Below are 10,292 nucleotides of genomic sequence, written 5' to 3' on the forward strand. Positions count from 1 at the left end.
GAAAATAACCAGCATAGAAACCATGGCAACTCAACCATAATATTGCCAACATAATCGCTACAAATGCTCATAGATCACAACAAGAAAACGTCTCATATTAACATGTGAAAATACCAACCAAATCAAGGACTTCCATGTACCACCTGACCATATATTGGGATAAACCAAATCTCTCTTTCAGCCAATCACCCTCGTGCCATATACCAAGAATGAATGTGGGATATCATGGAATAACCAAGACAAAACCAAACCATGGCTTCCAGAGGCCAAACCATCTCAACCCTCAACTATAATGATTCCACCTCCACGATTGAACATCATCTCTACCCAAGTTGTCCAGAGCTCCAAGAACTAGTATCTCAACCCACAACCTTCCAATTTGTCCAACATGGCTCTAGGGACTAGTAACTCAACCCAATTTGTTCCAGGGCTTCCAAAGCATTTGTTCTAACCCATGGCCATAAGGAACTTGAGCATCAATCAGAAAAACCAACAAGTGGAAAAACCCACAAAACCATGGCTATCTAGGATACAATAAAGCAAGGTGAAAACCACTATCAATCAATGCAAGTCTCCATGCCAATTACAACACATAACTATAAAATCACATACATGTACCATGCATCCAAAAATCATCAAGAAAATCATACATGCAACCTGTTACCTACTAAGCAATCCAATTGTAATTGTTGATCCAACCGTTCCCTTGTGCTTTCCTATTTTCCTTTGTATTCTTTCTCCAAATCCAAGTGAATACTAGAGTGCTCTAGGCATGCTCCAAGAATAGAAGAGTGTGAGAGAATGAAATGAGAGCTCCAAGACTAAACTGACGAAAGCTATGAATTGATCCTAAGCCTTTTTATCATTGAGGCCTCTATTTTCTTCATTTTTCCTTCAACTTCCATCTCCTGCAAATTTGTGTCTCTTCACCTTCCTTTTCTCCTATTTTCTTTTATGTCATAAATAAAATGCCAATTCTTGCCACTTTTCCTTTGCTAATTTCCATAGCCATTCATTAATTATCGGTGATACCCATCAGCATGTTTTTCCCAACATTTAGCTTAAAATACATGTCCCATGACCTTGGCCTTATTTTATTTACATAGAAAATCAACTAGGGCATGTTACAAACACCTCCCCCTTGGGGGAACACTGCTCTCAATGTTCTATGACACCTATGACCAACAAACTGTTGAAAACAAAACATATTTCCCATGGAACTTTATAACATAGCTTGATGTAGTATTTACAATGAAAAACTACTACAAACCATGACCAACATGAAAATCATACTGCTTATTGGAGTTGTATAAAAAAACTCATTATGGTTCTATAACAACATCCATATACACATATACATATACCAAAAAATCATTTGCTCGAACCAACAAATAATGAAGGATATATAACCCACATTTGATCAACCATCTCCCATGTATCTTCATCTGGTCCAAAGTGCTTCCTCTTCACTTTAACCTGCTTGATTTTTCTATTCCAGAGCATGAGTTGTTTCCGTTGCAATATGCATTGTGGTTTTGGCAGGAATTCTCCCTCTGGTTCCACCTGCAATACCGACCGGCCAATCATATGATCGACATCCTGGACATACTCTTAAGTAATGAAACATGGAATTCATTATGAAATTTCACTATTGGAGGAAGTGCGAGTCTGTAGGCCACTTGCCCAATCCTCTCAAGGATCTCAAAAGGGCCGCAATACCAAGGTTCCAACTTGGCCAATGACCCAATCCTCAAGAATCTATTCTTGGGCTTAATGCACAAGTACACATGTTCCCCAACCTGAAACTCCTTAAATACCTTGTGTTGATCTGCATAACTCTTCTATTTGTCCCATTCTACCTTCAAATTCCTTTTAATAACCTATATTTCCTATTCCATCTCTGCCAACATATCTGGTTCAATCAATACCTTATTCACTGGATCACTCTAGCTGTAGGAGTATTACAACTTTGCCTATAAAGTGACTCATACAAAATCATCTGCAAGGACTCTCGATACCCATTATTATACACAAACTCTACCAGTGGAAGATACTCTTCCCACTTCCTTTGCTGATGCATAACATAGATCCTCAACATGTCCTCAATAATCATATTGACCCTCTCTATCTCTCCATCTATCTATGGATGATAACCTGTATTGAAAGCCAACTATATCCCCAAACCTGCAAACAACTCTTTCCAAAACCTAGAAGTGAACTTGGCATCTCTTTCAGATACAATATTCTTGGGAACACCATGCAATATCACTATCTCCTTGATGAAAATATGAGCTACCTTGCTAGTTGAATTCGTAGACTTAATTGCAATGAAGTGTGCTACCTTACTTAACTTGTCGACCAAAACCATGATAAAATCATGTTGATTTGATGTCCTTGACAAACCTGTAATGAAGTCCATGGAAATGACGTCCCATTCCCACTATGGAATCAAAATCGACTGTAATAAACCACCTAGATTCTTACACTCTACTTTTACCTGCTAACAGTCTAAACATTTTGCAACAAACTCATCCACCCCTTTCTTCAATTTCAACCAATGATAGAATTTATTAATTGTTGCTAATGTCTTCTAATATCCTGGGTGACCTGAATACAACTTGACATGAAACTCCCTCAAGATAATCTTATTGAGCTCACTGTTGCTCGGCACATAAATCTTGTTCATGAATCTGGCCAAGCCATCTTTTGTGAGATGATACTCCTCATCCCTATCACTTGAACCATGCTATTGTAACCTATTACTCAATTGTTGATACCAATCATCATGTTGTTATGCCTGCAAGATCCGCCCTTGCAAGTTTGTCCCATAAGAACTCACCGGTGCAATGTGATTTACTTGCACTCTTCTACTAAGAGCATCTGCAACCTTTTTCTCCTTACCCTTGATGTACCAGGTATCGAAATCAAACTCATTAAGAGTAGCCAACCATCTATATTGTATGGAATTCAGATTAGGTTGATCAAATAAGTACATCAACCCGTTTTGATCACTCATCAATATGAACCTACTGCCAAGAAGATAATGTCTCCACATCTTCAAGGCGTGAATGATAGCTTCCAACTCAAGATCGTGAGTCACATAGTTCTGCTTGTGCTCATTCAAATTCCTCGACTCATAACATACCACCTATCCTTCTTGCATTAGGAATCCACCAAGTCCTCTCTTACAAGCATATGTACAAGCCACAAACTCTTTATCTGGATCTGCAATCTTCAAAATCAGAGCATTTGTAAGCAAATGCTTCAACTTCTCAAAACTAGTTTCACACTCCTCAACCCATTCAAACTTATTCCTTTTTTGCTGTAAATATTTGATCAGATAGGCAATCTGTGAGAAGTTCCTGATGAACCTATTGTAATAACCTACTAGTCCCATGAATTATCTCACCTTATCCACATTCCTGGGAGTTTCCCACTCCATGATAACTATGATCTTTTCTGGGTCCACTGCTATACCTTCCTTAGAAACAACATGTCTCAAGTAATGAACTTATGTCTGAAAGAAACTACACTTGCTAAGCTTCCCATACAACCGATGCTCTCTCAACAATTTTAACATTGCTGCTAGATGTTTTGTATCCTCTTCCTCATTCTTAAAGTGTATCAATATGTCATCAATGAAAAATATCACAAACTTGTCCAAATAAGGATGCAACACACTATTCATCAAACACATAAAAGTAGCTGGAGCATTAGTAAGACCAAAAAGAACTACTACAAACTCACAATGCCCATACCTAGTCCGAATGTGGTTTTTTAGATGTCTTCTTCTTTGATGTGTACCTGATGATATCATGATCTCAAGTTAATCGTTGAAAACACTACTGCTCCTTTCATCTAATCAAACAAGTCATCAATCCACGACAAAGGGTACATGTTCTTGAGCGTTACTTTGTTCAACTTCTTGTAATCAATATACAACTTGAAAGTACCATCCTTCTTCTTCACAAACAACATTGGTGCACCCAAAGGCGACACACTTGCCCTAATGTATCCCTTATCAAGCATTTCCTTAAGCTACAACTTTAATTCCACTAATTCTGGAGTGCTCATCTTGTAAGGTGCCTTCGATGTTGGTGCTTCCCCTGACATCAACTCAATAGAAAATTCTACTTCCCTATGAGGCGGTAACTCTGGTATATTTGATGGAAATACATCCTGAAACTGCTACAAAACCAAATACTTCTTCAAGACTTTAGCATCCTCAACAACCTTTCCTTTATCATTAGAAATATGAATTGCAAACAAGACACACCCTTTCATGCTACTGCGCTTAGCCTGCATTGTTATAACCATTCTCACTGATGTAGGCTTCTTCTTACCCTACAAGATTCTTCTCTCTCCATCACCATCCAAGCACTCAATAGCCTTGTCATAGAAATATACCTTAGTGATGTGAATGTATAACCAATCCATACCCAACAACATATTGTATGATCCCAATGGAAGCACATATAGATGCACTGATGTGGACATACCATTCATCTCAAACGCACAAGATCTCACCCAATGATGAACTATTTTCTTAGTACCTGTAGCCAACTGCACCAACCAAGACTCTGCATGCACTTATTTATTCAAGCAACACTTATCCACCATGTTAGGATTGATATAACTATAGTTAGATATAGGGTCAATCAAAATAGAAACAACTTGATCACAAATCTTACCTTCCATCTCAATAATAGATGCATGATGATCAACCTGCCTATTATCCAATGTTGCATAAATATGGGGAATACTCTATCCAACATCCCCAACTGTTTGTTCCGCCTAGGCACTGTAAATCTAAGGTCTGCCACCCTGATTTTGTGGACAATCTCTCCAACGATGATCATTGCCACAAGTACAACACCACAAAGTATTCTTGCCATAACCCTTATCCTTCTCCAGAGATTGAAATCCCTGTCCTCTATCAACTGCATTAAATTCTTGTACGATGCTACATTCTCCTTGTTACCTGCATCCTGAGGTATTCCTCGCTTCTTATCCCATTTTCCCTTAGTCTTGTCATTACCTTTCCAACCCTGCTTAGGCTCTGACTTACGCTTAGACTGCTCATAACAATGTTTCAACTTCCCAATTACTTCCTCCAATGTCTGAGGCTCATCATACTCAATCTGATATTTAAATGTTAAAGGAAATCCACTAACGAATATTTGAACCTTCATCTTCTCATCCTTAAGATATGGTACATACCTCAATAACTCCAAAAACTTAGTCATATATTCTTTGTCTGTCATAGATCCCATCTTCAACTTGTAGAACTCCTTAGCCTTACCATCATAGTATCTCTCTGATAAGTACTTCTTTCTGAAAAGTCTTTTGAACTCATGCCAACTCAACTCCTCTATCTTGATGCCTCTGACACGCTTCACATCTTCCCACCAGATGTTCACTTTTCCCTTAAGACTGAAAATAATTATCTTGGCTTTCATATTCTCTGTATAATCATGCAACTTGAAGGACTTATTCATCCCAAGTAATCATGCTTCTACATCTTATGGTTTATTCATATCTCGATCAAGGGTAGGAGGTTTGGATCTCTTAAACTCATTTGGAAAGTAATGATTCTCACTCTTATTGTAAGGATGATAATGATGATGACCATGTTGTCTCTCGGATCCAGAACTAGAATAGAACCCATAACCACTACCTCTCATGTCATGCGTATCCATCCATCTACCACCTATGATAATGTCATCTCTATTCGACCTATGTCCTCCATGAGACCTGCTACCATATGCCTCGTTAGTCCTTTCCTCATGTCCATAATTGATCCGTGGTTTTCCTTGTCTCTGCAAATCTAATAAACTTTGAAGAATCACTGCATTGACCTATGATTTCTTTTCCTATGGTCTGGCAAGTATTCCCTGTGACTGAATGATCTTATCATTATCTACTTTGTAACTTCTGATCTTTGCATTCAAACTTCTCAAGGTATTTTCTATGTCAGGAGAGTACTCATATCGATGCTACTCATATGATCTATAATGAGAGTCATGTGAACTGTAATCCACCATTTTTCTTGTCATCTTTGATCTTCTTCCTACAAACATACCATGTCAGATAAACCAAATATAAACATAACCAACATACCTTAGTGAAGTTCAGGGGAGGATATCTCACCATCAACCTCAACATGATGACACAACTGCAACAATGTCCATCACGAGAAATAAACAACATGCATGTATGAGAAACACATAGACAAATAACATGCATGCATAACAATCACATCTACCCAAAGGTCCAGTGCTACAACCTCACACTGATTCCAACCTGTAACCACTTGTGATAAAGGAAAGTGTTCCCTCTACGCACAGAGGCAACCCCTCTAGCCCTAGAGTGGGTCTCGTCACAATAAAGACAAAACAATAATCAATTCCCTTAAATAGTCATCGTTGGAGGCCTACCTCAAACCGGTGGTTGATGAAGTTTCCGTTGCGTTGTTCCAGCTTCCGTTTCTTCCTCCTCAGTGAGAAATCAACCTGAAACACCACAGGAAAACAACAGAGCACGTAACCGAGAACAACAATTATCTATTTACTTATAAAGTCAAGAAATCATAAGCTATTAAGTAAATTGTACACAAGATATAGGAAATCATCATTGATTGTATTCAAATGAATCAAAAGCAAAGCTTACAACCAAGTCTTAACTTTGCAAGCCTTCTCAGAGGGTCCAGCCAGTATGTTTCTTCAAGCGTTCACTCTCAAGAATGGGTCTCCCAAATAGAAAATATCTCTCTCTCACTCACAAGCTCTAATACAAGGTTAAGGCACTCCACAACCTCTTACCAAAATATTAGCAATCCCACACTTGTCACACTCACACCAAAGCTATCCACTTAGTTTCAAAGCAAACTCAAAAGAACTAGCCAACACTGCAGAACTAAAGAACTAGCAAATCATAACAACGGTGAGTGATTTTATAGGAGAAAGTGTCTCCATGAAATGAGGGAGAGGGAGCTTATCCCTAAGGAAGGTTGCACAAGAGGCAGAACCACCATCCCAGAGGAGGAAAATCGACCCAAACTGACCCAACAACCAGCTCTAGAAACACCCAGAAGGCTGACTGTTTGAACAAATTCGCCAAATCTGGGTCGTCGCAAGTCATGAACTAAGGATCAGTGACGACATTGCAAGGAGGCAATGCGTTCAGATGAATCGTCGCTGTAAATAGCTAGGAGCTTCGCACCGAGCCCTAAAATCACATCGTCACAGGAAACACGTGTACACCGGCGACGATGTCGCGACGAGACAGTTCATGACAAGGGATCGTCGCACCTTTTAATGTCTTATTAGCGACGATGCAGAAACTTAGGAAAAAGGTTCAGTTCTTCAACATTAGAGAGCACTATTTAATCTTTTTTCATAAGTGGGAAGATATGGACATGTGTATTTGATACATGACACAGTAAAGGGACTGAGATGAGGACAGTGACGAATTACTGTGTAACACCACCCCGGAGTCACCATCTTGTGATAAAGGAAAGTGTTCCCTCTGCGCACAGAGGCAACCCCTCTAGCCCTAGAGTGGGTCTAGTCATACAAAGACAAAACAACAATCAATTCCCTTAAATAGTCATCATTGGAGGCCTACCTCAAACCGGTGGTTGATGAAGTTTCCGTTGCGTTGCTCCAACTTCCGTTTCTTCCTCCTCAGTGAGCAATCAACCTGAAACACCACAGGAAAACAACAGAGCATGTCACCGAGAACAAAAATGATCTATTTACTTATAAAGTCAAGAAATCATAAGCTATCAAGTAAATTGTACACAAGATATAGCAAATCATCATTGATTGTATTAAAATTAATGAAAAGCAAAGCTTACAACCAAGTCTTGACATCGCAAGCCTTCTCGGAGGGTCCAACCAGTATGTTTCTTCAAGCATTCACTCTCAAGAATGGGTCTCCCAAGTAGACAATATATCTCTCTCACTCATAAGCTCTAATACAAGGTTAAGGCACTCCATAACCTCTTACCAAACTATAAGCAATCCCACACTTGTCACGATCACACCAAAGCTATTTACTTCGTTTCAAAGCAAACTCAAAAGAACTAGCCAGCACTACAGAACTAAAGAACTAGCAGATCATAGCAACGGTGAGTGATTTTATAGGAGAAAGAGTCTCCATGAAATGAGGGAGAGGGAGCTTATCCTTAAGGGAGGTTGCACAAGAGGTAGAACCACCATCCCAGAGGAGGAAAAGTGACCCAAACTGACCCAACAACTAGCTCTAGAAACACCTAGAAGGCTGACTATTTGAACAAATTCACCAAATCTGGGTCATCGCAAGTCATGAACTAAGGATCAACAACGACATCGCAAGGAGGCAATGCGTTCAAATGAATCGTCATTGTAAATAGCTGGGAGCTTCACATCGAGCCCTAAAATCTCATCGTCGCGGGAAACACGTGTACACCGATGACGGTGTTGCGACGAGACAGTTCATGACAAGGGATCGTCGCACCTTTTAATGTCTTATAAGCGACGATGCAGAAATTTAGGAAAAAGGGTCAGTTCTTCAGCATTAGAGAGCACTGTTTAATCTTTTTGCATAAGTGGGAAGATATGGACATGTGTATTTGATACATGACACAGTAGAGGGACTGAGATGAGGACAGTGACAAATTATTGTGTAACACCACCCCCTCCCACATTTAACCAATTTCACAAGCCTTCCAGGGTAAACATGAGACGAATAGTTATTATGACATGACCTGACTTCCAAGCTCCAATTAAGGAAGTGGGGCCTACAAACGTACCACAAATTGACAACTCACAAATCCCTCAAGGCTACAAAACACTTAATGATCCCGATGGATGTTGGTGGCCACCCACCTCTCCCATCTGAACCCTCACAACTGTCCCTTTCAGTTTTTTAGTTTCCTTAATTATAGCGCATTTTACTATTTTTAGCAGTTTTTCGGGTCCTAAACTTCCGGAGCCGTTTTAAGGCCCTAAACGACGTTTTTTGGGAAATCTAATGCAGCGATTTTTTTGCCAAAAAATCATCTTTTCCGTCGTAGTCCTCATAGAGATCTTTCCAACGGGCTATCATGCGCGTCAAACGGAGATAATACAACCAATTCGCGACCCCGGGAAGTTGATGTACCAACTTACCCAAAAACGGGGCCCACAATTTGGCGTTTCATCTTCTAGGGTTAGGTTTTGGAATGTGAAGGGTTTTCCATTGTTTCTCAACAATAAATAGGCCTTCGAGCCTCATTGTAACACAGTTCAGAGGCATGTAGCCGCCACATCTCTCATCAGAGATAAGCTACCATTGCCCTAGCCGGTTTATTTCCATTTCTGGTTGTAAGCATATTTCAGTATTTTCCATTAATGAAATGAAGGATTATTTCCGCTGCATATCTGTCTTTATGGTTATCTCTATATTTTATTGCGTTCCTGTTTAAATCTGGATCACTTAAGGGCCAAAGGACTACCCTAGGTGACAAAACCCTCAGTTGGGGCTCTTTTCACTCACCTAGACTCCCAACCACATGCATGACAAGGTCTGGGTGTGATTACAGGCCTCCAACCGCATGCACAACACTGCCTCCATGCGGTTGTGACCCAACTTTCCCAGTTAAAAGGGTGCATTCTTGAGGTTCGAGCCACCTTTCCGTACCACTACCCAGAACTGCTTGAGACTTTCCATAATCGTTATTGACATGAGGACATAGCTAAAAATTTAAACTCGAATCAAGAACTTGACCTAGACTGCCTAGAACACACTAGACATTTCGTCAAACACATGGAAAAAATGTAAGTTATAGGTCATGTATGCATATCTGATCATGATATTCTGAGATTCATTTGATAATCACCAAGAAGGATCCATGCCCTCTCCACATAGTTGAAACAACAATTATTAGTCCATACATTCATTAATCAATCATTAGCTAAAAAAATCATGACAAGAGCCATAGATAATACACATTATATAACCAACATATAACCAAAAAATAAGCAGCATAAAAACCATGGAAACTCAACCATAATATTGCCAACATAATCTCTACAAATGCTTATAGATCACAATAGGAAAATGTCTCATATTAACATGTGAAAATACCAACCAATTCAGGTACTTCCACATACCACCCAACCATAGATTGGGCTTAACCAAATCTATCTTTCAACCAATCACCCCCGTGCCATATTCCAAGCATGAATGTGGGATCTCATGGAATAACCAAGACAAAACCAAACTAGGGCTTCCAGAAGCCAAACCACCTCAACCCTCAACCATAGTGA

The sequence above is a fragment of the Pinus tabuliformis genome, chromosome 3_1, assembly GCF_031772625.1.
Source record: "Pinus tabuliformis cultivar Carrire ecotype Pingquan chromosome 3_1, CPIR1, whole genome shotgun sequence".
In the NCBI taxonomy this organism is placed as follows: domain Eukaryota; kingdom Viridiplantae; phylum Streptophyta; class Pinopsida; order Pinales; family Pinaceae; genus Pinus; species Pinus tabuliformis.